The following is a 25,694-nucleotide window of genomic DNA, read 5'->3' as shown; positions in this document are numbered from 1 at the left end:
AGTTCAATTCATAGTAAAAACATGATTCTCATAAGGGGATGTAGCTCAGTGGTAGAGCGCTCGATTCGCATGTGAGAGGCCTCGGGTTCAATCCCCGACATCTCCATTCTATAGTATGATGCACGCGCTAACAAGCTACTTAAAAGGTTGTTTTTTCTCGAAACTCGAGAAGCTCCAATGACGTGACCAACATCATTCGACACCGTTTATGTCGTGAACATTTCATGGCATCGCAATTCACAACATAGGCTTAAGGCAAATATCCGAGGTTAAAGCGTTAATCACGTAAAAAGTTACATAACTGCTTATGGTGGAATGAGTTATCACTCCCGAGATAATCCTAACGCTGGAGAATGAATCAATCACTTCCCGAGTGAATTATTCCCTGCTCAAATTAAACCATAGAATCTGGGCTGATGAGTTAATCACTCCTCGAGTTACACCATTAAGTTTGTGATAATATGTTTCAGAATACGGCACATCAAGATGGAAATTCAATTTTAAGCATGTTTGGTATGCAGATTCAGATTGAGACAGTAATGTAATTCATCTTATTTTTGCACTAGCTCAGTTCAATTCATAGTAAAAACATGATTCTCATCAGGGGATGTAGCTCAGTGTTAGAGCGCTCGCTTCGCATGTGAGAGGCCTCGGGTTCAATCCCGTACATCTCCATTCTATAGTATGACGCACGCGCTAACAAGCTACTTAAAAGGTGCTTTTTCTCGAAACTCGAGAAGCTCCAAATACGTGACCAACATCATTCGTGAACATTTCATGCGTCGCAATTCACAACATTTGCTTAAGGCAAATATCCGAGGTTAAAGCGTTAATCACGTAAAAAGTTACATAACTGCTTATGGTGGAATGAGTTATCACTCCTGAAATAATCCTAACGCTGGAGAATGAATCAATCACTTCCCGAGTGAATTATTCCCTGCTCAAATTAAACCATAGAATCTGGGCTGATGAGTTAATCACTCCTAGAGTTACACCATTAAGTTTGTGATAATATGTTTCAGAATACGGCACATCAAGATGGAAATTCAATTTTAAGCATGTTTGGTATTCAGATTGAGACAGTAATGTAATTCATCTTATTTTTGCATTAGCTCAGTTCAATTCATAGTAAAAACATAATTCTCATAAGGGGATGTAGCTCAGTGGTAGAGCGCTCGCTTCGCATGTGAGAGGCCTCGGGTTCAATCCCCGACATCTCCATTCTATAGTATAACTCACGCGCTAACAAGCTATTTAAAAGGTGGTTTTTCTCGAAACTCGAGAAGCTCCAATGACGTGACCAACATCATTCGTGAAGATTTCATGGCATCGCAATTCACAACATTTGCTTAAGGCAAATATCCGAGGTTAAAGCGTTAATCACGTAAAAAGTTACATGACTGCTTATGGTGGAATGAGTTATCACTCCCGAGATAAACCTAACGGTGGAGAATGAATTCAATCACTTCCCGAGTGAATTATTTCCTTCCCGAATTAAACCATAGAATCTGGGCTGATGAGTTAGTCACTCCTCGAGTTACACCATTAAGTTTGTGATAATAAGCTTCAGAATACGACACATCAAGATGGAAATTCAATTTTAAGCATGTTCGGTATGCAGATTCAGATTGAGACAGTAATGTAATTCATCTTATTTTTGCATTAGCTCAGTTCAATTCATAGTAAAAACATGATTCTCATAAGGGGATGTAGCTCAGTGGTAGAGCGCTCGATTCGCATGTGAGAGGCCTCGGGTTCAATCCCCGACATCTCCATTCTATAGTATGATGCACGCGCTAACAAGCTACTTAAAAGGTTGTTTTTTCTCGAAACTCGAGAAGCTCCAATGACGTGACCAACATCATTCGACACCGTTTATGTCGTGAACATTTCATGGCATCGCAATTCACAACATAGGCTTAAGGCAAATATCCGAGGTTAAAGCGTTAATCACGTAAAAAGTTACATAACTGCTTATGGTGGAATGAGTTATCACTCCCGAGATAATCCTAACGCTGGAGAATGAATCAATCACTTCCCGAGTGAATTATTCCCTGCTCAAATTAAACCATAGAATCTGGGCTGATGAGTTAATCACTCCTCGAGTTACACCATTAAGTTTGTGATAATATGTTTCAGAATACGGCACATCAAGATGGAAATTCAATTTTAAGCATGTTTGGTATGCAGATTCAGATTGAGACAGTAATGTAATTCATCTTATTTTTGCACTAGCTCAGTTCAATTCATAGTAAAAACATGATTCTCATCAGGGGATGTAGCTCAGTGTTAGAGCGCTCGCTTCGCATGTGAGAGGCCTCGGGTTCAATCCCGTACATCTCCATTCTATAGTATGACGCACGCGCTAACAAGCTACTTAAAAGGTGCTTTTTCTCGAAACTCGAGAAGCTCCAAATACGTGACCAACATCATTCGTGAACATTTCATGCGTCGCAATTCACAACATTTGCTTAAGGCAAATATCCGAGGTTAAAGCGTTAATCACGTAAAAAGTTACATAACTGCTTATGGTGGAATGAGTTATCACTCCTGAAATAATCCTAACGCTGGAGAATGAATCAATCACTTCCCGAGTGAATTATTCCCTGCTCAAATTAAACCATAGAATCTGGGCTGATGAGTTAATCACTCCTAGAGTTACACCATTAAGTTTGTGATAATATGTTTCAGAATACGGCACATCAAGATGGAAATTCAATTTTAAGCATGTTTGGTATTCAGATTGAGACAGTAATGTAATTCATCTTATTTTTGCATTAGCTCAGTTCAATTCATAGTAAAAACATAATTCTCATAAGGGGATGTAGCTCAGTGGTAGAGCGCTCGCTTCGCATGTGAGAGGCCTCGGGTTCAATCCCCGACATCTCCATTCTATAGTATGACTCACGCGCTAACAAGCTATTTAAAAGGTGGTTTTTCTCGAAACTCGAGAAGCTCCAATGACGTGACCAACATCATTCGTGAAGATTTCATGGCATCGCAATTCACAACATTTGCTTAAGGCAAATATCCGAGGTTAAAGCGTTAATCACGTAAAAAGTTACATGACTGCTTATGGTGGAATGAGTTATCACTCCCGAGATAAACCTAACGGTGGAGAATGAATTCAATCACTTCCCGAGTGAATTATTTCCTTCCCGAATTAAACCATAGAATCTGGGCTGATGAGTTAGTCACTCCTCGAGTTACACCATTAAGTTTGTGATAATAAGCTTCAGAATACGACACATCAAGATGGAAATTCAATTTTAAGCATGTTCGGTATGCAGATTCAGATTGAGACAGTAATGTAATTCATCTTATTTTTGCATTAGCTCAGTTCAATTCATAGTAAAAACATGATTCTCATAAGGGGATGTAGCTCAGTGGTAGAGCGCTCGATTCGCATGTGAGAGGCCTCGGGTTCAATCCCCGACATCTCCATTCTATAGTATGATGCACGCGCTAACAAGCTACTTAAAAGGTTGTTTTTTCTCGAAACTCGAGAAGCTCCAATGACGTGACCAACATCATTCGACACCGTTTATGTCGTGAACATTTCATGGCATCGCAATTCACAACATAGGCTTAAGGCAAATATCCGAGGTTAAAGCGTTAATCACGTAAAAAGTTACATAACTGCTTATGGTGGAATGAGTTATCACTCCCGAGATAATCCTAACGCTGGAGAATGAATCAATCACTTCCCGAGTGAATTATTCCCTGCTCAAATTAAACCATAGAATCTGGGCTGATGAGTTAATCACTCCTCGAGTTACACCATTAAGTTTGTGATAATATGTTTCAGAATACGGCACATCAAGATGGAAATTCAATTTTAAGCATGTTTGGTATTCAGATTGAGACAGTAATGTAATTCATCTTATTTTTGCACTAGCTCAGTTCAATTCATAGTAAAAACATGATTCTCATCAGGGGATGTAGCTCAGTGGTAGAGCGCTCGCTTCGCATGTGAGAGGCCTCGGGTTCAATCCCGTACATCTCCATTCTATAGTATGACGCACGCGCTAACAAGCTATTTAAAAGGTGGTTTTTCTCGAAACTCGAGAAGCTCCAAATACGTGACCAACATCATTCGTGAACATTTCATGCGTCGCAATTCACAACATTTGCTTAAGGCAAATATCCGAGGTTAAAGCGTTAATCACGTAAAAAGTTACATGACTGCTTATGGTGGAATGAGTTATCACTCCCGAGATAAACCTAACGGTGGAGAATGAATTCAATCACTTCCCGAGTGAATTATTTCCTTCCCGAATTAAACCATAGAATCTGGGCTGATGAGTTAGTCACTCCTCGAGTTACACCATTAAGTTTGTGATAATAAGCTTCAGAATACGACACATCAAGATGGAAATTCAATTTTAAGCATGTTCGGTATGCAGATTCAGATTGAGACAGTAATGTAATTCATCTTATTTTTGCATTAGCTCAGTTCAATTCATAGTAAAAACATGATTCTCATAAGGGGATGTAGCTCAGTGGTAGAGCGCTCGATTCGCATGTGAGAGGCCTCGGGTTCAATCCCCGACATCTCCATTCTATAGTATGATGCACGCGCTAACAAGCTACTTAAAAGGTTGTTTTTTCTCGAAACTCGAGAAGCTCCAATGACGTGACCAACATCATTCGACACCGTTTATGTCGTGAACATTTCATGGCATCGCAATTCACAACATAGGCTTAAGGCAAATATCCGAGGTTAAAGCGTTAATCACGTAAAAAGTTACATAACTGCTTATGGTGGAATGAGTTATCACTCCCGAGATAATCCTAACGCTGGAGAATGAATCAATCACTTCCCGAGTGAATTATTCCCTGCTCAAATTAAACCATAGAATCTGGGCTGATGAGTTAATCACTCCTCGAGTTACACCATTAAGTTTGTGATAATATGTTTCAGAATACGGCACATCAAGATGGAAATTCAATTTTAAGCATGTTTGGTATGCAGATTCAGATTGAGACAGTAATGTAATTCATCTTATTTTTGCACTAGCTCAGTTCAATTCATAGTAAAAACATGATTCTCATCAGGGGATGTAGCTCAGTGTTAGAGCGCTCGCTTCGCATGTGAGAGGCCTCGGGTTCAATCCCGTACATCTCCATTCTATAGTATGACGCACGCGCTAACAAGCTACTTAAAAGGTGCTTTTTCTCGAAACTCGAGAAGCTCCAAATACGTGACCAACATCATTCGTGAACATTTCATGCGTCGCAATTCACAACATTTGCTTAAGGCAAATATCCGAGGTTAAAGCGTTAATCACGTAAAAAGTTACATAACTGCTTATGGTGGAATGAGTTATCACTCCTGAAATAATCCTAACGCTGGAGAATGAATCAATCACTTCCCGAGTGAATTATTCCCTGCTCAAATTAAACCATAGAATCTGGGCTGATGAGTTAATCACTCCTAGAGTTACACCATTAAGTTTGTGATAATATGTTTCAGAATACGGCACATCAAGATGGAAATTCAATTTTAAGCATGTTTGGTATTCAGATTGAGACAGTAATGTAATTCATCTTATTTTTGCATTAGCTCAGTTCAATTCATAGTAAAAACATAATTCTCATAAGGGGATGTAGCTCAGTGGTAGAGCGCTCGCTTCGCATGTGAGAGGCCTCGGGTTCAATCCCCGACATCTCCATTCTATAGTATGACTCACGCGCTAACAAGCTATTTAAAAGGTGGTTTTTCTCGAAACTCGAGAAGCTCCAATGACGTGACCAACATCATTCGTGAAGATTTCATGGCATCGCAATTCACAACATTTGCTTAAGGCAAATATCCGAGGTTAAAGCGTTAATCACGTAAAAAGTTACATGACTGCTTATGGTGGAATGAGTTATCACTCCCGAGATAAACCTAACGGTGGAGAATGAATTCAATCACTTCCCGAGTGAATTATTTCCTTCCCGAATTAAACCATAGAATCTGGGCTGATGAGTTAGTCACTCCTCGAGTTACACCATTAAGTTTGTGATAATAAGCTTCAGAATACGACACATCAAGATGGAAATTCAATTTTAAGCATGTTCAGTATGCAGATTCAGATTGAGACAATAATGTAATTCATCTTATTTTTGCATTAGCTCAGTTCAATTCATAGTAAAAACATGATTCTCATAAGGGGATGTAGCTCAGTGGTAGAGCGCTCGATTCGCATGTGAGAGGCCTCGGGTTCAATCCCCGACATCTCCATTCTATAGTATGATGCACGCGCTAACAAGCTACTTAAAAGGTTGTTTTTTCTCGAAACTCGAGAAGCTCCAATGACGTGACCAACATCATTCGACACCGTTTATGTCGTGAACATTTCATGGCATCGCAATTCACAACATAGGCTTAAGGCAAATATCCGAGGTTAAAGCGTTAATCACGTAAAAAGTTACATAACTGCTTATGGTGGAATGAGTTATCACTCCCGAGATAATCCTAACGCTGGAGAATGAATCAATCACTTCCCGAGTGAATTATTCCCTGCTCAAATTAAACCATAGAATCTGGGCTGATGAGTTAATCACTCCTCGAGTTACACCATTAAGTTTGTGATAATATGTTTCAGAATACGGCACATCAAGATGGAAATTCAATTTTAAGCATGTTTGGTATGCAGATTCAGATTGAGACAGTAATGTAATTCATCTTATTTTTGCACTAGCTCAGTTCAATTCATAGTAAAAACATGATTCTCATCAGGGGATGTAGCTCAGTGTTAGAGCGCTCGCTTCGCATGTGAGAGGCCTCGGGTTCAATCCCGTACATCTCCATTCTATAGTATGACGCACGCGCTAACAAGCTACTTAAAAGGTGCTTTTTCTCGAAACTCGAGAAGCTCCAAATACGTGACCAACATCATTCGTGAACATTTCATGCGTCGCAATTCACAACATTTGCTTAAGGCAAATATCCGAGGTTAAAGCGTTAATCACGTAAAAAGTTACATAACTGCTTATGGTGGAATGAGTTATCACTCCTGAAATAATCCTAACGCTGGAGAATGAATCAATCACTTCCCGAGTGAATTATTCCCTGCTCAAATTAAACCATAGAATCTGGGCTGATGAGTTAATCACTCCTAGAGTTACACCATTAAGTTTGTGATAATATGTTTCAGAATACGGCACATCAAGATGGAAATTCAATTTTAAGCATGTTTGGTATTCAGATTGAGACAGTAATGTAATTCATCTTATTTTTGCATTAGCTCAGTTCAATTCATAGTAAAAACATAATTCTCATAAGGGGATGTAGCTCAGTGGTAGAGCGCTCGCTTCGCATGTGAGAGGCCTCGGGTTCAATCCCCGACATCTCCATTCTATAGTATGACTCACGCGCTAACAAGCTATTTAAAAGGTGGTTTTTCTCGAAACTCGAGAAGCTCCAAATACGTGACCAACATCATTCGTGAAGATTTCATGGCATCGCAATTCACAACATTTGCTTAAGGCAAATATCCGAGGTTAAAGCGTTAATCACGTAAAAAGTTACATGACTGCTTATGGTGGAATGAGTTATCACTCCCGAGATAAACCTAACGGTGGAGAATGAATTCAATCACTTCCCGAGTGAATTATTTCCTTCCCGAATTAAACCATAGAATCTGGGCTGATGAGTTAGTCACTCCTCGAGTTACACCATTAAGTTTGTGATAATAAGCTTCAGAATACGACACATCAAGATGGAAATTCAATTTTAAGCATGTTCGGTATGCAGATTCAGATTGAGATTGAGATTCAGATTGAGACAGTAATGTAATTCATCTTATTTTTGCATTAGCTCAGTTCAATTCATAGTAAAAACATGATTCTCATAAGGGGATGTAGCTCAGTGGTAGAGCGCTCGATTCGCATGTGAGAGGCCTCGGGTTCAATCCCCGACATCTCCATTCTATAGTATGATGCACGCGCTAACAAGCTACTTAAAAGGTTGTTTTTTCTCGAAACTCGAGAAGCTCCAATGACGTGACCAACATCATTCGACACCGTTTATGTCGTGAACATTTCATGGCATCGCAATTCACAACATAGGCTTAAGGCAAATATCCGAGGTTAAAGCGTTAATCACGTAAAAAGTTACATAACTGCTTATGGTGGAATGAGTTATCACTCCCGAGATAATCCTAACGCTGGAGAATGAATCAATCACTTCCCGAGTGAATTATTCCCTGCTCAAATTAAACCATAGAATCTGGGCTGATGAGTTAATCACTCCTCGAGTTACACCATTAAGTTTGTGATAATATGTTTCAGAATACGGCACATCAAGATGGAAATTCAATTTTAAGCATGTTTGGTATGCAGATTCAGATTGAGACAGTAATGTAATTCATCTTATTTTTGCACTAGCTCAGTTCAATTCATAGTAAAAACATGATTCTCATCAGGGGATGTAGCTCAGTGTTAGAGCGCTCGCTTCGCATGTGAGAGGCCTCGGGTTCAATCCCGTACATCTCCATTCTATAGTATGACGCACGCGCTAACAAGCTACTTAAAAGGTGCTTTTTCTCGAAACTCGAGAAGCTCCAAATACGTGACCAACATCATTCGTGAACATTTCATGCGTCGCAATTCACAACATTTGCTTAAGGCAAATATCCGAGGTTAAAGCGTTAATCACGTAAAAAGTTACATAACTGCTTATGGTGGAATGAGTTATCACTCCTGAAATAATCCTAACGCTGGAGAATGAATCAATCACTTCCCGAGTGAATTATTCCCTGCTCAAATTAAACCATAGAATCTGGGCTGATGAGTTAATCACTCCTAGAGTTACACCATTAAGTTTGTGATAATATGTTTCAGAATACGGCACATCAAGATGGAAATTCAATTTTAAGCATGTTTGGTATTCAGATTGAGACAGTAATGTAATTCATCTTATTTTTGCATTAGCTCAGTTCAATTCATAGTAAAAACATAATTCTCATAAGGGGATGTAGCTCAGTGGTAGAGCGCTCGCTTCGCATGTGAGAGGCCTCGGGTTCAATCCCCGACATCTCCATTCTATAGTATAACTCACGCGCTAACAAGCTATTTAAAAGGTGGTTTTTCTCGAAACTCGAGAAGCTCCAATGACGTGACCAACATCATTCGTGAAGATTTCATGGCATCGCAATTCACAACATTTGCTTAAGGCAAATATCCGAGGTTAAAGCGTTAATCACGTAAAAAGTTACATGACTGCTTATGGTGGAATGAGTTATCACTCCCGAGATAAACCTAACGGTGGAGAATGAATTCAATCACTTCCCGAGTGAATTATTTCCTTCCCGAATTAAACCATAGAATCTGGGCTGATGAGTTAGTCACTCCTCGAGTTACACCATTAAGTTTGTGATAATAAGCTTCAGAATACGGCACATCAAGATGGAAATTCAATTTTAAGCATGTTCGGTATGCAGATTCAGATTGAGACAGTAATGTAATTCATCTTATTTTTGCATTAGCTCAGTTCAATTCATAGTAAAAACATGATTCTCATAAGGGGATGTAGCTCAGTGGTAGAGCGCTCGCTTCGCATGTGAGAGGCCTCGGGTTCAATCCCCGACATCTCCATTCTATAGTATGATGCACGCGCTAACAAGCTACTTAAAAGGTTGTTTTTTCTCGAAACTCGAGAAGCTCCAATGACGTGACCAACATCATTCGACACCGTTTATGTCGTGAACATTTCATGGCATCGCAATTCACAACATAGGCTTAAGGCAAATATCCGAGGTTAAAGCGTTAATCACGTAAAAAGTTACATAACTGCTTATGGTGGAATGAGTTATCACTTCCGAGATAATCCTAACGCTGGAGAATGAATCAATCACTTCCCGAGTGAATTATTCCCTGCTCGAATTAAACCATAGAATCTGGGCTGATGAGTTAATCACTCCTAGAGTTACACCATTAAGTTTGTGATAATATGTTTCAGAATACGGCACATCAAGATGGAAATTCAATTTTAAGCATGTTTGGTATGCAGATTCAGATTGAGACAGTAATGTAATACATCTTATTTTTGCATTAGCTCAGTTCAATTCATAGTAAAAACATGATTCTCATAAGGGGATGTAGCTCAGTGGTAGAGCGCTCGCTTCGCATGTGAGAGGCCTAGGGTTCAATCCCTGACATCGCCATTCTATAGTATGATGCACGCGCTAACAAGCTACTTAAAAGGTTGTTTTTTCTCGAAACTCGAGAAGCTCCAATGACGTGACCAACATCATTCGACACCGTTTATGTCGTGAACATTTCATGGCATCGCAATTCACAACATATGTTTAAGGCAAATATCCGAGGTTAAAGCGTTAATCACGTAAAAAGTTACATGACTGTTTATGGTGGAATGAGTTTTCACTCCCGAGATAATCCTTACGGTGGAGAATGAATTCAATCACTTCCCGAGTGAATTATTCCCTTCTCGAATTAAACCATAGAATCTGGGCTGATGAGTTAATCACTCCTAGAGTTACACCATTAAGTTTGTGATAATATGTTACAGAATACGGCACATCAAGATGGAAATTCAATTTTAAGCATGTTTGGTATGCAGATTCAGATTGAGACAGTAATGTAATTCATCTTATTTTTGCACTAGCTCAGTTCAATTCATAGTAAAAACATGAATCTCATCAGGGGATGTAGCTCAGTGGTAGAGCACTCGCTTCGCATGTGAGAGGCCTCGGGTTCAATCCCCGACATCTCCATTCTATAGTATGATGCACGCGCTAACAAGCTACTTAAAAGGTTGTTTTTTCTCGAAACTCGAGAAGCTCCAATGACGTGACCAACATCATTCGTGAAGATTTCATGGCATCGCAATTCACAACATTTGCTTAAGGCAAATATCCGAGGTTAAAGCGTTAATCACGTAAAAAGTTACATAACTGCTTATGGTGGAATGAGTTATCACTCCTCAGATAATCCTAATGGTGGAGAATGAATCAATCACTTCCCAACTGAATTACTCCCTTCTCGAATCAAACCATAGAATCTGGGCTGATGAGTTAATCACTCCTCGAGTTACACCATTAAGTTTGTGATAATATGTTTCAGAATACGGCACATCAAGATGGAAATTCAATTTTAAGCATGTTTGGTATGCAGATTCAGATTGAGACAGTAATGTAATTCATCTTATTTTTGCATTAGCTCAGTTCAATTCATAGTAAAAACATGATTCTCATAAGGGGATGTAGCTCAGTGGTAGAGCGCTCGATTCGCATGTGAGAGGCCTCGGGTTCAATCCCCGACATCTCCATTCTATAGTATGATGCACGCGCTAACAAGCTACTTAAAAGGTTGTTTTTTCTCGAAACTCGAGAAGCTCCAATGACGTGACCAACATCATTCGACACCGTTTATGTCGTGAACATTTCATGGCATCGCAATTCACAACATAGGCTTAAGGCAAATATCCGAGGTTAAAGCGTTAATCACGTAAAAAGTTACATAACTGCTTATGGTGGAATGAGTTATCACTCCCGAGATAATCCTAACGCTGGAGAATGAATCAATCACTTCCCGAGTGAATTATTCCCTGCTCAAATTAAACCATAGAATCTGGGCTGATGAGTTAATCACTCCTCGAGTTACACCATTAAGTTTGTGATAATATGTTTCAGAATACGGCACATCAAGATGGAAATTCAATTTTAAGCATGTTTGGTATGCAGATTCAGATTGAGACAGTAATGTAATTCATCTTATTTTTGCACTAGCTCAGTTCAATTCATAGTAAAAACATGATTCTCATCAGGGGATGTAGCTCAGTGTTAGAGCGCTCGCTTCGCATGTGAGAGGCCTCGGGTTCAATCCCGTACATCTCCATTCTATAGTATGACGCACGCGCTAACAAGCTACTTAAAAGGTGCTTTTTCTCGAAACTCGAGAAGCTCCAAATACGTGACCAACATCATTCGTGAACATTTCATGCGTCGCAATTCACAACATTTGCTTAAGGCAAATATCCGAGGTTAAAGCGTTAATCACGTAAAAAGTTACATAACTGCTTATGGTGGAATGAGTTATCACTCCTGAAATAATCCTAACGCTGGAGAATGAATCAATCACTTCCCGAGTGAATTATTCCCTGCTCAAATTAAACCATAGAATCTGGGCTGATGAGTTAATCACTCCTAGAGTTACACCATTAAGTTTGTGATAATATGTTTCAGAATACGGCACATCAAGATGGAAATTCAATTTTAAGCATGTTTGGTATTCAGATTGAGACAGTAATGTAATTCATCTTATTTTTGCATTAGCTCAGTTCAATTCATAGTAAAAACATAATTCTCATAAGGGGATGTAGCTCAGTGGTAGAGCGCTCGCTTCGCATGTGAGAGGCCTCGGGTTCAATCCCCGACATCTCCATTCTATAGTATAACTCACGCGCTAACAAGCTATTTAAAAGGTGGTTTTTCTCGAAACTCGAGAAGCTCCAATGACGTGACCAACATCATTCGTGAAGATTTCATGGCATCGCAATTCACAACATTTGCTTAAGGCAAATATCCGAGGTTAAAGCGTTAATCACGTAAAAAGTTACATGACTGCTTATGGTGGAATGAGTTATCACTCCCGAGATAAACCTAACGGTGGAGAATGAATTCAATCACTTCCCGAGTGAATTATTTCCTTCCCGAATTAAACCATAGAATCTGGGCTGATGAGTTAGTCACTCCTCGAGTTACACCATTAAGTTTGTGATAATAAGCTTCAGAATACGGCACATCAAGATGGAAATTCAATTTTAAGCATGTTCGGTATGCAGATTCAGATTGAGACAGTAATGTAATTCATCTTATTTTTGCATTAGCTCAGTTCAATTCATAGTAAAAACATGATTCTCATAAGGGGATGTAGCTCAGTGGTAGAGCGCTCGCTTCGCATGTGAGAGGCCTCGGGTTCAATCCCCGACATCTCCATTCTATAGTATGATGCACGCGCTAACAAGCTACTTAAAAGGTTGTTTTTTCTCGAAACTCGAGAAGCTCCAATGACGTGACCAACATCATTCGACACCGTTTATGTCGTGAACATTTCATGGCATCGCAATTCACAACATAGGCTTAAGGCAAATATCCGAGGTTAAAGCGTTAATCACGTAAAAAGTTACATAACTGCTTATGGTGGAATGAGTTATCACTTCCGAGATAATCCTAACGCTGGAGAATGAATCAATCACTTCCCGAGTGAATTATTCCCTGCTCGAATTAAACCATAGAATCTGGGCTGATGAGTTAATCACTCCTAGAGTTACACCATTAAGTTTGTGATAATATGTTTCAGAATACGGCACATCAAGATGGAAATTCAATTTTAAGCATGTTTGGTATGCAGATTCAGATTGAGACAGTAATGTAATACATCTTATTTTTGCATTAGCTCAGTTCAATTCATAGTAAAAACATGATTCTCATAAGGGGATGTAGCTCAGTGGTAGAGCGCTCGCTTCGCATGTGAGAGGCCTAGGGTTCAATCCCTGACATCGCCATTCTATAGTATGATGCACGCGCTAACAAGCTACTTAAAAGGTTGTTTTTTCTCGAAACTCGAGAAGCTCCAATGACGTGACCAACATCATTCGACACCGTTTATGTCGTGAACATTTCATGGCATCGCAATTCACAACATATGTTTAAGGCAAATATCCGAGGTTAAAGCGTTAATCACGTAAAAAGTTACATGACTGTTTATGGTGGAATGAGTTTTCACTCCCGAGATAATCCTTACGGTGGAGAATGAATTCAATCACTTCCCGAGTGAATTATTCCCTTCTCGAATTAAACCATAGAATCTGGGCTGATGAGTTAATCACTCCTAGAGTTACACCATTAAGTTTGTGATAATATGTTACAGAATACGGCACATCAAGATGGAAATTCAATTTTAAGCATGTTTGGTATGCAGATTCAGATTGAGACAGTAATGTAATTCATCTTATTTTTGCACTAGCTCAGTTCAATTCATAGTAAAAACATGAATCTCATCAGGGGATGTAGCTCAGTGGTAGAGCACTCGCTTCGCATGTGAGAGGCCTCGGGTTCAATCCCCGACATCTCCATTCTATAGTATGATGCACGCGCTAACAAGCTACTTAAAAGGTTGTTTTTTCTCGAAACTCGAGAAGCTCCAATGACGTGACCAACATCATTCGTGAAGATTTCATGGCATCGCAATTCACAACATTTGCTTAAGGCAAATATCCGAGGTTAAAGCGTTAATCACGTAAAAAGTTACATAACTGCTTATGGTGGAATGAGTTATCACTCCTCAGATAATCCTAATGGTGGAGAATGAATCAATCACTTCCCAACTGAATTACTCCCTTCTCGAATCAAACCATAGAATCTGGGCTGATGAGTTAATCACTCCTCGAGTTACACCATTAAGTTTGTGATAATATGTTTCAGAATACGGCACATCAAGATGGAAATTCAATTTTAAGCATGTTTGGTATGCAGATTCAGATTGAGACAGTAATGTAATTCATCTTATTTTTGCACTAGCTCAGTTCAATTCATAGTAAAAACATGATTCTCATCAGGGGATGTAGCTCAGTGTTAGAGCGCTCGCTTCGCATGTGAGAGGCCTCGGGTTCAATCCCGTACATCTCCATTCTATAGTATGACGCACGCGCTAACAAGCTACTTAAAAGGTGCTTTTTCTCGAAACTCGAGAAGCTCCAAATACGTGACCAACATCATTCGTGAACATTTCATGCGTCGCAATTCACAACATTTGCTTAAGGCAAATATCCGAGGTTAAAGCGTTAATCACGTAAAAAGTTACATAACTGCTTATGGTGGAATGAGTTATCACTCCTGAAATAATCCTAACGCTGGAGAATGAATCAATCACTTCCCGAGTGAATTATTTCCTTCCCGAATTAAACCATAGAATCTGGGCTGATGAGTTAGTCACTCCTCGAGTTACACCATTAAGTTTGTGATAATAAGCTTCAGAATACGGCACATCAAGATGGAAATTCAATTTTAAGCATGTTTGGTATGCAGATTCAGATTGAGACAGTAATGTAATACATCTTATTTTTGCATTAGCTCAGTTCAATTCATAGTAAAAACATGATTCTCATAAGGGGATGTAGCTCAGTGGTAGAGCGCTCGCTTCGCATGTGAGAGGCCTAGGGTTCAATCCCTGACATCGCCATTCTATAGTATGATGCACGCGCTAACAAGCTACTTAAAAGGTTGTTTTTTCTCGAAACTCGAGAAGCTCCAATGACGTGACCAACATCATTCGTGAAGATTTCATGGCATCGCAATTCACAACATTTGCTTAAGGCAAATATCCGAGGTTAAAGCGTTAATCACGTAAAAAGTTACATAACTGCTTATGGTGGAATGAGTTATCACTCCTCAGATAATCCTAATGGTGGAGAATGAATCAATCACTTCCCAACTGAATTACTCCCTTCTCTAATCAAACCATAGAATCTGGGCTGATGAGTTAGTCACTCCTCGAGTTACACCATTAAGTTTGTGATAATATGTTTCAGAATACGGCACATCAAGATGGAAATTCAATTTTAAGCATGTTTGGTATGCAGATTCAGATTGAGACAGTAATGTAATACATCTTATTTTTGCATTAGCTCAGTTCAATTCATAGTAAAAACATGATTCTCATAAGGGGATGTAGCTCAGTGGTAGAGCGCTCGCTTCGCATGTGAGAGGCCTAGGGTTCAATCCCTGACATCGCCATTCTATAGTATGATGCACGCGCTAACAAGCTACTTAAAAGGTTGTTTTTTCTCGAAACTCGAGAAGCTCCAATGACGTGACCAACATCATTCGACACCGTTTATGTCGTGAACATTTCATGGCATCGCAATTCACAACATATGTTTAAGGCAAATATCCGAGGTTAAAGCGTTAATCACGTAAAAAGTTACATGACTGTTTATGGTGGAATGAGTTTTCACTCCCGAGATAATCCTTACGGTGGAGAATGAATTCAATCACTTCCCGAGTGAATTATTCCCTTCTCGAATTAAACCATAGAATCTCGGCTGATGAGTTAATCACTCCTAGAGTTACACCATTAAGTTTGTGATAATATGTTACAGAATACGGCACATCAAGATGGAAATTCAATTTTAAGCATGTTTGGTATGCAGATTCAGATTGAGACAGTAATGTAATTCATCTTATTTTTGCACTAGCTCAGTTCAATTCATAGTAAAAACATGATTCTCATCAGGGGATGTAGCTCAGTGGTAGAGCACTCGCTTCGCATGTGAGAGGCCTCGGGTTCAATCCCCGACATCTCCATTCTATAGTATGATGCACGCGCTAACAAGCTACTTAAAAGGTTGTTTTTTCTCGAAACTCGAGAAGCTCCAATGACGTGACCAACATCATTCGTGAAGATTTCATGGCATCGCAATTCACAACATTTGCTTAAGGCAAATATCCGAGGTTAAAGCGTTAATCACGTAAAAAGTTACATAACTGCTTATGGTGGAATGAGTTATCACTCCTCAGATAATCCTAATGGTGGAGAATGAATCAATCACTTCCCAACTGAATTACTCCCTTCTCGAATCAAACCATAGAATCTGGGCTGATGAGTTAATCACTCCTCGAGTTACACCATTAAGTTTGTGATAATATGTTTCAGAATACGGCACATCAAGATGGAAATTCAATTTTAAGCATGTTTGGTATGCAGATTCAGATTGAGACAGTAATGTAATTCATCTTATTTTTGCACTAGCTCAGTTCAATTCATAGTAAAAACATGATTCTCATCAGGGGATGTAGCTCAGTGTTAGAGCGCTCGCTTCGCATGTGAGAGGCCTCGGGTTCAATCCCGTACATCTCCATTCTATAGTATGACGCACGCGCTAACAAGCTACTTAAAAGGTGCTTTTTCTCGAAACTCGAGAAGCTCCAAATACGTGACCAACATCATTCGTGAACATTTCATGCGTCGCAATTCACAACATTTGCTTAAGGCAAATATCCGAGGTTAAAGCGTTAATCACGTAAAAAGTTACATAACTGCTTATGGTGGAATGAGTTATCACTCCTGAAATAATCCTAACGCTGGAGAATGAATCAATCACTTCCCGAGTGAATTATTTCCTTCCCGAATTAAACCATAGAATCTGGGCTGATGAGTTAGTCACTCCTCGAGTTACACCATTAAGTTTGTGATAATAAGCTTCAGAATACGGCACATCAAGATGGAAATTCAATTTTAAGCATGTTTGGTATGCAGATTCAGATTGAGACAGTAATGTAATACATCTTATTTTTGCATTAGCTCAGTTCAATTCATAGTAAAAACATGATTCTCATAAGGGGATGTAGCTCAGTGGTAGAGCGCTCGCTTCGCATGTGAGAGGCCTAGGGTTCAATCCCTGACATCGCCATTCTATAGTATGATGCACGCGCTAACAAGCTACTTAAAAGGTTGTTTTTTCTCGAAACTCGAGAAGCTCCAATGACGTGACCAACATCATTCGTGAAGATTTCATGGCATCGCAATTCACAACATTTGCTTAAGGCAAATATCCGAGGTTAAAGCGTTAATCACGTAAAAAGTTACATAACTGCTTATGGTGGAATGAGTTATCACTCCTCAGATAATCCTAATGGTGGAGAATGAATCAATCACTTCCCAACTGAATTACTCCCTTCTCTAATCAAACCATAGAATCTGGGCTGATGAGTTAGTCACTCCTCGAGTTACACCATTAAGTTTGTGATAATAAGCTTCAGAATACGGCACATCAAGATGGAAATTCAATTTTAAGCATGTTCGGTATGCAGATTCAGATTGAGACAGTAATGTAATTCATCTTATTTTTGCATTAGCTCAGTTCAATTCATAGTAAAAACATGATTCTCATAAGGGGATGTAGCTCAGTGGTAGAGCGCTCGCTTCGCATGTGAGAGGCCTCGGGTTCAATCCCCGACATCTCCATTCTATAGTATGATGCACGCGCTAACAAGCTACTTAAAAGGTTGTTTTTTCTCGAAACTCGAGAAGCTCCAATGACGTGACCAACATCATTCGTGAACATTTCATGGCATCGCAATTCACAACATTTGCTTAAGGCAAATATCCGAGGTTAAAGCGTTAATCACGTAAAAAGTTACATAACTGCTTATGGTGGAATGAGTTATCACTCGCGAGATAATCCTAATGGTGGAGAATGAATCAATCACTTCCCGAGTGAATTATTCCCTTCTCGAATCAAACCATAGAATCTGGGCTGATGAGTTAATCACTCCTAGAGTTACACCATTAAGTTTGTGATAATATGTTTCAGAATACGGCACATGAAGATGGAAATTCAATTTTAAGCATGTTTGGTATGCAGATTCAGATTGAGACAGTAATGTAATTCATCTTATTTTTGCATTAGCTCAGTTCAATTCATAGTAAAAACATGATTCTCATCAGGGGATGTAGCTCAGTGGTAGAGCGCTCGCTTCGCATGTGAGCGGCCTCAGCTTCAATCCCCGACATCTCCATTCTATAGTATGACGCACGCGCTAACAAGCTACTTAAAAGGTGCTTTTTCTCGAAACCATAGAATCTGGGCTGATGAGTTAGTCACTCTTCGAGTTACACCATTAAGTTTGTGATAATAAGCTTCAGAATACGGCACATCAAGATGGAAATTCAATTTTAAGCATGTTTGGTATGCAGATTCAGATTGAGATAGTAATGTAATTCATCTTATTTTTGCATTAGCTCAGTTCAATTCATAGTAAAAACATGATTCTCATCAGGGGATGTAGCTCAGTGGTAGAGCGCTCGCTTCGCATGTTAGCGGCCTCAGCTTCAATCCCCGACATCTCCATTCTATAGTATGACGCACGCGCTAACAAGCTCACTTAAAAGGTTGTTTTTTCTCGAAAGTCGAGAAGCTCCAATGACGTGACCAACATCATTCGTGAACATTTCATGGCATCGCAATTCACAACATTTGCTTAAGGCAAATATCCGAGATTAAAGCGTTAAGCACGTAAAAAGTTACATAACTGCTCGTGGTGGAATGAGTTTTCACTCGTGAGATAATCCTATATTCTATTTGCAGGTGCTAACAAGCTCGCTTAAAAGGTTGTATTTTCTCGAAACTCGAGAAGCTCTAATGACGTGACCACAACATCATTTGACACCATGTATGTCTGGAACATTTCACGATTAAGTCAAACACTTCGCAATTCACAACATATGCGTAAGGCAAATATCAGAGGTTAAAGCGTCAATCACGTAAAAAGTTACATGACTGCTCATGGTGGAATGAGTTATCACTCCTTAGATAATCCTAACGCTGGAGAATAAATCATTCATTTCCCAAGTGAATTATTCCCTCCTTGAATAACAATAGAATCTGGGCTAATGAGTTAATCACTCCTAGAGTTACACCATTAAGTTTATGATATTAAGTTTCAGAATACGGCACATCAAGATGGAAATTCAATTTTAAGCATGTTTGGTATGCAGATTCAGATTGAGACAGTAATGTATTCATCTTATGTTTGCACTAGCTCAGTTCAATTCATAGTAAAAACATGATTCTCATCAGGGGATGTAGCTCAGTGGTAGAGCGCTCGCTTCGCATGTGAGAGGCCTCGGGTTCAATACCCGACATCTCCATTCTATAGTATGACGCACGCGGTAACAAGCTACTTAAAAGGTTGATTTTTCTCGAAACTCGAGAAGCTCCAATGACGTGACCAACATCATTCGACACCGTTTATGTCGTGAACATTTCATGGCATCGCAATTCACAACATTTGCTTGAGGCAAATATCCGAGGTTAAAGCGTTAATCACGTAAAAAGTTACATAACTGCTTATGGTGGAATGAGTTATCACTCGCGAGATAATCCTAATGGTGGAGAATGAATCAATCACTTCCCGAGTGAATTATTCCCTTCTCGAATCAAACCATAGAATCTGGGCTGATGAGTTAATCACTCCTAGAGTTACACCATTAAGTTTGTGATAATATGTTTCAGAATACGGCAATCAAGATGGAAATTCAATTTTAAGCATGTTTGGTATGCAGATTCAGATTGAGATAGTGATGTAATTCATCTTATTTTTGCATTAGCTCAGTTCAATTCATAGTAAAAACCGTGATTCTCATCAGGGGATGTAGCTCAGTGGTAGAGCGCTCGCTTCGCATGTGAGAGGCCTCGGGTTCAATCCCCGACATCTCCATTCTATAGTATGATGCACGCGCTAACAAGCTACTTAAAAGGTTGTTTTTTCTCGAAACTCGAGAAGCTCCAATGACGTGACCAACATCATTCGTGAACATTTCATGGCATCGCAATTCACAACATTTGCTTAAGGCAAATATCCGAGGTTAAAGCGTTAATCACGTAAAAAGTTACATAACTGCTTATGGTGGAATGAGTTATCACTCGCGAGATAATCCTAATGGTGGAGAATGAATCAATCACTTCCCGAGTGAATTATTCCCTTCTCGAATCAAACCATAGAATCTGGGCTGATGAGTTAATCACTCCTAGAGTTACACCATTAAGTTTGTGATAATATGTTTCAGAATACGGCACATGAAGATGGAAATTCAATTTTAAGCATGTTTGGTATGCAGATTCAGATTGAGACAGTAATGTAATTCATCTTATTTTTGCATTAGCTCAGTTCAATTCATAGTAAAAACATGATTCTCATCAGGGGATGTAGCTCAGTGGTAGAGCGCTCGCTTCGCATGTGAGCGGCCTCAGCTTCAATCCCCGACATCTCCATTCTATAGTATGACGCACGCGCTAACAAGCTACTTAAAAGGTGCTTTTTCTCGAAACCATAGAATCTGGGCTGATGAGTTAGTCACTCTTCGAGTTACACCATTAAGTTTGTGATAATAAGCTTCAGAATACGGCACATCAAGATGGAAATTCAATTTTAAGCATGTTTGGTATGCAGATTCAGATTGAGATAGTAATGTAATTCATCTTATTTTTGCATTAGCTCAGTTCAATTCATAGTAAAAACATGATTCTCATCAGGGGATGTAGCTCAGTGGTAGAGCGCTCGCTTCGCATGTTAGCGGCCTCAGCTTCAATCCCCGACATCTCCATTCTATAGTATGACGCACGCGCTAACAAGCTCACTTAAAAGGTTGTTTTTTCTCGAAAGTCGAGAAGCTCCAATGACGTGACCAACATCATTCGTGAACATTTCATGGCATCGCAATTCACAACATTTGCTTAAGGCAAATATCCGAGATTAAAGCGTTAAGCACGTAAAAAGTTACATAACTGCTCGTGGTGGAATGAGTTTTCACTCGTGAGATAATCCTATATTCTATTTGCAGGTGCAAACAAGCTCGCTTAAAAGGTTGTATTTTCTCGAAACTCGAGAAGCTCTAATGACGTGACCACAACATCATTTGACACCATGTATGTCTGGAACATTTCACGATTAAGTCAAACACTTCGCAATTCACAACATATGCGTAAGGCAAATATCAGAGGTTAAAGCGTCAATCACGTAAAAAGTTACATGACTGCTCATGGTGGAATGAGTTATCACTCCTTAGATAATCCTAACGCTGGAGAATAAATCATTCATTTCCCAAGTGAATTATTCCCTCCTTGAATAACAATAGAATCTGGGCTAATGAGTTAATCACTCCTAGAGTTACACCATTAAGTTTATGATATTAAGTTTCAGAATACGGCACATCAAGATGGAAATTCAATTTTAAGCATGTTTGGTATGCAGATTCAGATTGAGACAGTAATGTAAATCATCTTATTTTTGCATTAGCTCAGTTCAATTCATAGTAAAAACCGTGATTCTCATCAGGGGATGTAGCTCAGTGGTAGAGCGCTCGCTTCGCATGTGAGAGGCCTCGGGTTCAATCCCCGACATCTCCATTCTATAGTATGACGCACGCGCTAACAAGCTCACTTAAAAGGTTGTTTTTTCTCGAAAGTCGAGAAGCTCCAATGACGAGACCAACATCATTCGACACCGTTTATGTCGTGAACATTTCATGGCATCGCAATTCACAACATTTGCTTAAGGCAAATATCCGAGGTTAAAGCGTTAATCACGTAAAAAGTTACATAACTGCTTATGGTGGAATGAGTTATCACTCGCGAGATAATCCTAATGGTGGAGAATGAATCAATCACTTCCCGAGTGAATTATTCCCTTCTCGAATCAAACCATAGAATCTGGGCTGATGAGTTAATCACTCCTAGAGTTACACCATTAAGTTTGTGATAATATGTTTCAGAATACGGCAATCAAGATGGAAATTCAATTTTAAGCATGTTTGGTATGCAGATTCAGATTGAGACAGTAATGTAATTCATCTTATTTTTGCATTAGCTCAGTTCAATTCATAGTAAAAACCGTGATTCTCATCAGGGGATGTAGCTCAGTGGTAGAGCGCTCGCTTCGCATGTGAGAGGCCTCGGGTTCAATCCCCGTCATCTCCATTCTATAGTATGACGCACGCGCTAACAAGCTCACTTAAAAGGTTGTTTTTTCTCAAAAGTCGAGAAGCTCCAATGACGTGACCAACATCATTCGTGAACATTTCATGGCATCGCAATTCACAACATTTGCTTAAGGCAAATATCCGAGATTAAAGCGGTAAGCACGTAAAAAGTTACATAACTGCTCATGGTGGAATGAGTTTTCACTCGTGAGATAATCCTATATTCTATTTGCAGGTGCTAACAAGCTCGCTTAAAAGGTTGTATTTTCTCGAAACTCGAGAAGCTCTAATGACGTGACCAACATCATTTGACACCATGTATGTCTGGAACATTTCACGATTAAGTCAAACACTTCGCAATTCACAACATATGCGTAAGGCAAATATCAGAGGTTAAAGCGTCAATCACGTAAAAAGTTACATGACTGCTCATGGTGGAATGAGTTATCACTCCTTAGATAATCCTAACGCTGGAGAATAAATCATTCATTTCCCAAGTGAATTATTCCCTCCTTCAATAACAATAGAATCTGGGCTAATGAGTTAATCACTCCTCGAGTTACACCATTAAGTTTATGATATTAAGTTTCAGAATACGGCACATCAAGATGGAAATTTAATTTTAAGCATGTTTGGTATGCAGATTCAGATTGAGACAGTAATGTAATTCATCTTATTTTTGCACTAGCTCAGTTCAATTCATAATAAAAACATGATTCTCATCAGGGGATGTAGCTCAGTGGTAGAGCGCTCGCTTCGCACGTGAGAGGCCTCGGGTTCAATCCCCGACATCTCCATTCTATAGTATGACGCACGCGCTAACAAGCTACTTAAAAGGTTGTTTTTTCTCGAAAGTCGAGAAGCTCCAATGACGAGACCAACATCATTCGACACCGTTTATGTCGTGAACATTTCATGGCATCGCAATTCACAACATTTGCTTAAGGCAAATATCCGAGGTTAAAGCGTTAATCACGTAAAAAGTTACATGACTGCTTATGGTGGAATGAGTTATCACTCCCGCGATAATCCTAACGGTGGAGAATGAATTCAATCACTTCCCGAGTGAATTATTCCCTTCTCGAATTAAACCATAGAATCTGGGCTGATGAGTTAGTCACTCCTCGAGTTACACCATTAAGTTTGTGATAATAAGCTTCAGAATACGGCACATCAAGATGGAAATTCAATTTTAAGCATGTTTGGTATGCAGATTCAGATTGAGACAGTAATGTAATTCATCTTATTTTTGCATTACCTCAGTTCAATTCATAGTAAAAACATGATGCTTGTCAGGGGATGTAGCTCAGTGGTAGAGCGCTCGCTTCGCATGTGAGAGGCCTCGGGTTCAATCCCCGACATCTCCATTCTCTAGTATGACGCACGCGCTAACAAGCTACTTAAAAGGTTGTTTTTTCTCGAAACTCGTGAAGCTCCAATGACGTGACCAACATCATTCGACACCGTTTATGTCGTGAACATTTCATGGCATCGCAATTCACAACATATGCTTAAGGCAAATATCCGAGATTAAAGCGTTAATCACGTAAAAAGTTACATAACTGCTCATGGTGGAATGAGTTTTCACTCCTGAGATAATCCTAACGCTGGAGAATGAATCAATCACTTCCCGAGTGAATTATTCCCTTCTCGAATTACAACATAGAATCTGAGCTGATGAGTTAATCACTCCTCGAGTTACACCATTAAGTTTGTGATAATAATCCCCGACATCTCCATTCTATAGTATGACGCACGTGCTAACAAGCTCACTTAAAAGGTAGTTTTTTCTCGAAACTCGAGAAGCTCCAATGACGTGACCAACATCATTCGACACCGTTTATGTCGTGAACATTTCATGGCATCGCAATTCACAACATATGCTTAAGGCAAATATCCGAGGTTAAAGCGTTAATCACGTAAAAAGTTGCACGACTGCTTATGGTGGAATGAGTTTTCACTCCCGAGATAATCCTTACGGTGGAGAATGAATTCAATCACTTCCCGAGTGAATTATTCCCTTCTCGAATTAAACCATAGAATCTGGGCTGATGAGTTAATCACTCCTCGAGTTACACCATTAAGATTGTGATAATAAGCTTCAGAATACGGCACATCAAGATGGAAATTCAATTTTAAGCATGTTTGGTATGCAGATTCAGATTGAGACAGTAATGTAATTCATCTTATTTTTGCATTAGCTCAGTTCAATTCATAGTAAAAACATGATTCTCATCAGGGGATGTAGCTCAGTAGTAGAGCGCTCGCTTCGCACGTGAGAGGCCTCGGGTTCAATCCCCGACATCTCCTGTCTATATGCACGTGCTAATTAAAAGGTTGATTTTTCTCGAAGCTTAAGAAGCTCCAATGACGTGACCAACGTATTTCACGAAAATTTCATGATTAAATCTTTCACTTCGCAATTCACAACATATGCTTAAAGCGTGGCAGTTGTCGCGCTGCGCATGCATGATATTTGTAATGATAAACATTGATTTTCCCACAACTCAATGCGCTCTTCAAATGGAAACCACACGAATGAGGTTTGACCTGGGCGCGATTTGCAATGATTACCGCCGGTGACTCATTCGATACCTTCCAATCACATGAAAATTACCTAATTAAAGCTTGAAAACGTCTCAGTTCGTACTCGTTGTTCTGCGCAACAGTCAAAGTCGCCATCTTTGTTTATATGAGACCATAATGCGCAGCACGACGACTACCGCGCTTTAAGGCAATGAGTTAATATCTTCCTGAGTTACAGTATAGACACTAGGGCAATGAGATTGTCACTCACCGAGATATGGATATACCCTAACACAATGAGTTAATCACTCCACGAGAGAAACTATGGCTTTAAGGGCAATGACCAAATTAGTCACAGAAATACATCATATACCTTGGGGTAATGGATTACAATAAAGACCCTTGTGCAATGAGTTAAATACGTCATTGGTGCTATTAGCTCGGGAAGCATAAATGACGTGAACACTCAATCACCTTGCTTGTCGCATGTCAACATGTCAACAACTAGTTAATCACTAACAAATTTACACAATATATTTTAAGGCAATTAGTTAATCTCACACGAATTTACGAAATAGATCATATGGAATGAATTAATTCCTCATAGAGTTACACAATAGACCCAGGGTAAAGTGATAAACAATCCCTGAACTGCACAATAGATTCTAACGTAATGA

General features: G+C 39.4%; 32 non-coding genes across 32 annotated transcripts; all 32 read left to right on the top strand.

Annotated features, from left to right (window-relative positions):
* The first annotated feature begins 34 nt into the window (after positions 1-34).
* On the top strand, positions 35-106 carry TRNAA-CGC (transfer RNA alanine (anticodon CGC)). Its single transcript has one exon. It is a non-coding gene; the product is annotated as a tRNA-Ala (tRNA).
* Positions 107-1,149: 1,043 nt separating this feature from the next.
* On the top strand, positions 1,150-1,221 carry TRNAA-CGC (transfer RNA alanine (anticodon CGC)). Its single transcript has one exon. It is a non-coding gene; the product is annotated as a tRNA-Ala (tRNA).
* A 482-nt stretch (positions 1,222-1,703) lies between these two features.
* On the top strand, positions 1,704-1,775 carry TRNAA-CGC (transfer RNA alanine (anticodon CGC)). Its single transcript has one exon. It is a non-coding gene; the product is annotated as a tRNA-Ala (tRNA).
* Positions 1,776-2,818: 1,043 nt separating this feature from the next.
* Positions 2,819-2,890, top strand: TRNAA-CGC (transfer RNA alanine (anticodon CGC)). The gene has a single exon. It is a non-coding gene; the product is annotated as a tRNA-Ala (tRNA).
* A 482-nt stretch (positions 2,891-3,372) lies between these two features.
* Positions 3,373-3,444, top strand: TRNAA-CGC (transfer RNA alanine (anticodon CGC)). Its single transcript has one exon. It is a non-coding gene; the product is annotated as a tRNA-Ala (tRNA).
* Positions 3,445-3,935: 491 nt separating this feature from the next.
* TRNAA-CGC (transfer RNA alanine (anticodon CGC)) lies at positions 3,936-4,007 on the top strand. The gene has a single exon. It is a non-coding gene; the product is annotated as a tRNA-Ala (tRNA).
* A 481-nt stretch (positions 4,008-4,488) lies between these two features.
* On the top strand, positions 4,489-4,560 carry TRNAA-CGC (transfer RNA alanine (anticodon CGC)). Its single transcript has one exon. It is a non-coding gene; the product is annotated as a tRNA-Ala (tRNA).
* A 1,043-nt stretch (positions 4,561-5,603) lies between these two features.
* Positions 5,604-5,675, top strand: TRNAA-CGC (transfer RNA alanine (anticodon CGC)). Its single transcript has one exon. It is a non-coding gene; the product is annotated as a tRNA-Ala (tRNA).
* A 482-nt stretch (positions 5,676-6,157) lies between these two features.
* On the top strand, positions 6,158-6,229 carry TRNAA-CGC (transfer RNA alanine (anticodon CGC)). The gene has a single exon. It is a non-coding gene; the product is annotated as a tRNA-Ala (tRNA).
* A 1,043-nt stretch (positions 6,230-7,272) lies between these two features.
* Positions 7,273-7,344, top strand: TRNAA-CGC (transfer RNA alanine (anticodon CGC)). The gene has a single exon. It is a non-coding gene; the product is annotated as a tRNA-Ala (tRNA).
* A 500-nt stretch (positions 7,345-7,844) lies between these two features.
* On the top strand, positions 7,845-7,916 carry TRNAA-CGC (transfer RNA alanine (anticodon CGC)). The gene has a single exon. It is a non-coding gene; the product is annotated as a tRNA-Ala (tRNA).
* Positions 7,917-8,959: 1,043 nt separating this feature from the next.
* On the top strand, positions 8,960-9,031 carry TRNAA-CGC (transfer RNA alanine (anticodon CGC)). Its single transcript has one exon. It is a non-coding gene; the product is annotated as a tRNA-Ala (tRNA).
* A 482-nt stretch (positions 9,032-9,513) lies between these two features.
* Positions 9,514-9,585, top strand: TRNAA-CGC (transfer RNA alanine (anticodon CGC)). The gene has a single exon. It is a non-coding gene; the product is annotated as a tRNA-Ala (tRNA).
* Positions 9,586-10,082: 497 nt separating this feature from the next.
* On the top strand, positions 10,083-10,154 carry TRNAA-CGC (transfer RNA alanine (anticodon CGC)). The gene has a single exon. It is a non-coding gene; the product is annotated as a tRNA-Ala (tRNA).
* Positions 10,155-10,652: 498 nt separating this feature from the next.
* On the top strand, positions 10,653-10,724 carry TRNAA-CGC (transfer RNA alanine (anticodon CGC)). Its single transcript has one exon. It is a non-coding gene; the product is annotated as a tRNA-Ala (tRNA).
* A 482-nt stretch (positions 10,725-11,206) lies between these two features.
* TRNAA-CGC (transfer RNA alanine (anticodon CGC)) lies at positions 11,207-11,278 on the top strand. The gene has a single exon. It is a non-coding gene; the product is annotated as a tRNA-Ala (tRNA).
* A 1,043-nt stretch (positions 11,279-12,321) lies between these two features.
* On the top strand, positions 12,322-12,393 carry TRNAA-CGC (transfer RNA alanine (anticodon CGC)). Its single transcript has one exon. It is a non-coding gene; the product is annotated as a tRNA-Ala (tRNA).
* A 482-nt stretch (positions 12,394-12,875) lies between these two features.
* Positions 12,876-12,947, top strand: TRNAA-CGC (transfer RNA alanine (anticodon CGC)). The gene has a single exon. It is a non-coding gene; the product is annotated as a tRNA-Ala (tRNA).
* A 497-nt stretch (positions 12,948-13,444) lies between these two features.
* TRNAA-CGC (transfer RNA alanine (anticodon CGC)) lies at positions 13,445-13,516 on the top strand. Its single transcript has one exon. It is a non-coding gene; the product is annotated as a tRNA-Ala (tRNA).
* A 498-nt stretch (positions 13,517-14,014) lies between these two features.
* On the top strand, positions 14,015-14,086 carry TRNAA-CGC (transfer RNA alanine (anticodon CGC)). The gene has a single exon. It is a non-coding gene; the product is annotated as a tRNA-Ala (tRNA).
* A 1,034-nt stretch (positions 14,087-15,120) lies between these two features.
* Positions 15,121-15,192, top strand: TRNAA-CGC (transfer RNA alanine (anticodon CGC)). Its single transcript has one exon. It is a non-coding gene; the product is annotated as a tRNA-Ala (tRNA).
* Positions 15,193-15,674: 482 nt separating this feature from the next.
* TRNAA-CGC (transfer RNA alanine (anticodon CGC)) lies at positions 15,675-15,746 on the top strand. Its single transcript has one exon. It is a non-coding gene; the product is annotated as a tRNA-Ala (tRNA).
* A 498-nt stretch (positions 15,747-16,244) lies between these two features.
* On the top strand, positions 16,245-16,316 carry TRNAA-CGC (transfer RNA alanine (anticodon CGC)). Its single transcript has one exon. It is a non-coding gene; the product is annotated as a tRNA-Ala (tRNA).
* Positions 16,317-17,350: 1,034 nt separating this feature from the next.
* On the top strand, positions 17,351-17,422 carry TRNAA-CGC (transfer RNA alanine (anticodon CGC)). Its single transcript has one exon. It is a non-coding gene; the product is annotated as a tRNA-Ala (tRNA).
* Positions 17,423-17,904: 482 nt separating this feature from the next.
* On the top strand, positions 17,905-17,976 carry TRNAA-CGC (transfer RNA alanine (anticodon CGC)). Its single transcript has one exon. It is a non-coding gene; the product is annotated as a tRNA-Ala (tRNA).
* A 1,614-nt stretch (positions 17,977-19,590) lies between these two features.
* Positions 19,591-19,662, top strand: TRNAA-CGC (transfer RNA alanine (anticodon CGC)). Its single transcript has one exon. It is a non-coding gene; the product is annotated as a tRNA-Ala (tRNA).
* A 497-nt stretch (positions 19,663-20,159) lies between these two features.
* Positions 20,160-20,231, top strand: TRNAA-CGC (transfer RNA alanine (anticodon CGC)). The gene has a single exon. It is a non-coding gene; the product is annotated as a tRNA-Ala (tRNA).
* A 1,616-nt stretch (positions 20,232-21,847) lies between these two features.
* Positions 21,848-21,919, top strand: TRNAA-CGC (transfer RNA alanine (anticodon CGC)). Its single transcript has one exon. It is a non-coding gene; the product is annotated as a tRNA-Ala (tRNA).
* A 498-nt stretch (positions 21,920-22,417) lies between these two features.
* TRNAA-CGC (transfer RNA alanine (anticodon CGC)) lies at positions 22,418-22,489 on the top strand. Its single transcript has one exon. It is a non-coding gene; the product is annotated as a tRNA-Ala (tRNA).
* Positions 22,490-23,216: 727 nt separating this feature from the next.
* Positions 23,217-23,288, top strand: TRNAA-CGC (transfer RNA alanine (anticodon CGC)). The gene has a single exon. It is a non-coding gene; the product is annotated as a tRNA-Ala (tRNA).
* Positions 23,289-23,786: 498 nt separating this feature from the next.
* On the top strand, positions 23,787-23,858 carry TRNAA-CGC (transfer RNA alanine (anticodon CGC)). Its single transcript has one exon. It is a non-coding gene; the product is annotated as a tRNA-Ala (tRNA).
* An 871-nt stretch (positions 23,859-24,729) lies between these two features.
* TRNAA-CGC (transfer RNA alanine (anticodon CGC)) lies at positions 24,730-24,801 on the top strand. The gene has a single exon. It is a non-coding gene; the product is annotated as a tRNA-Ala (tRNA).
* The last annotated feature ends 893 nt before the right edge of the window (positions 24,802-25,694 follow it).

This window comes from Saccoglossus kowalevskii, chromosome 12 (assembly GCF_978046115.1).
Source record: "Saccoglossus kowalevskii chromosome 12, keSacKowa6.1, whole genome shotgun sequence".
NCBI lineage: Eukaryota > Metazoa > Hemichordata > Enteropneusta > Harrimaniidae > Saccoglossus > Saccoglossus kowalevskii.
This window is presented reverse-complemented; position numbering and strand designations above follow the sequence as displayed.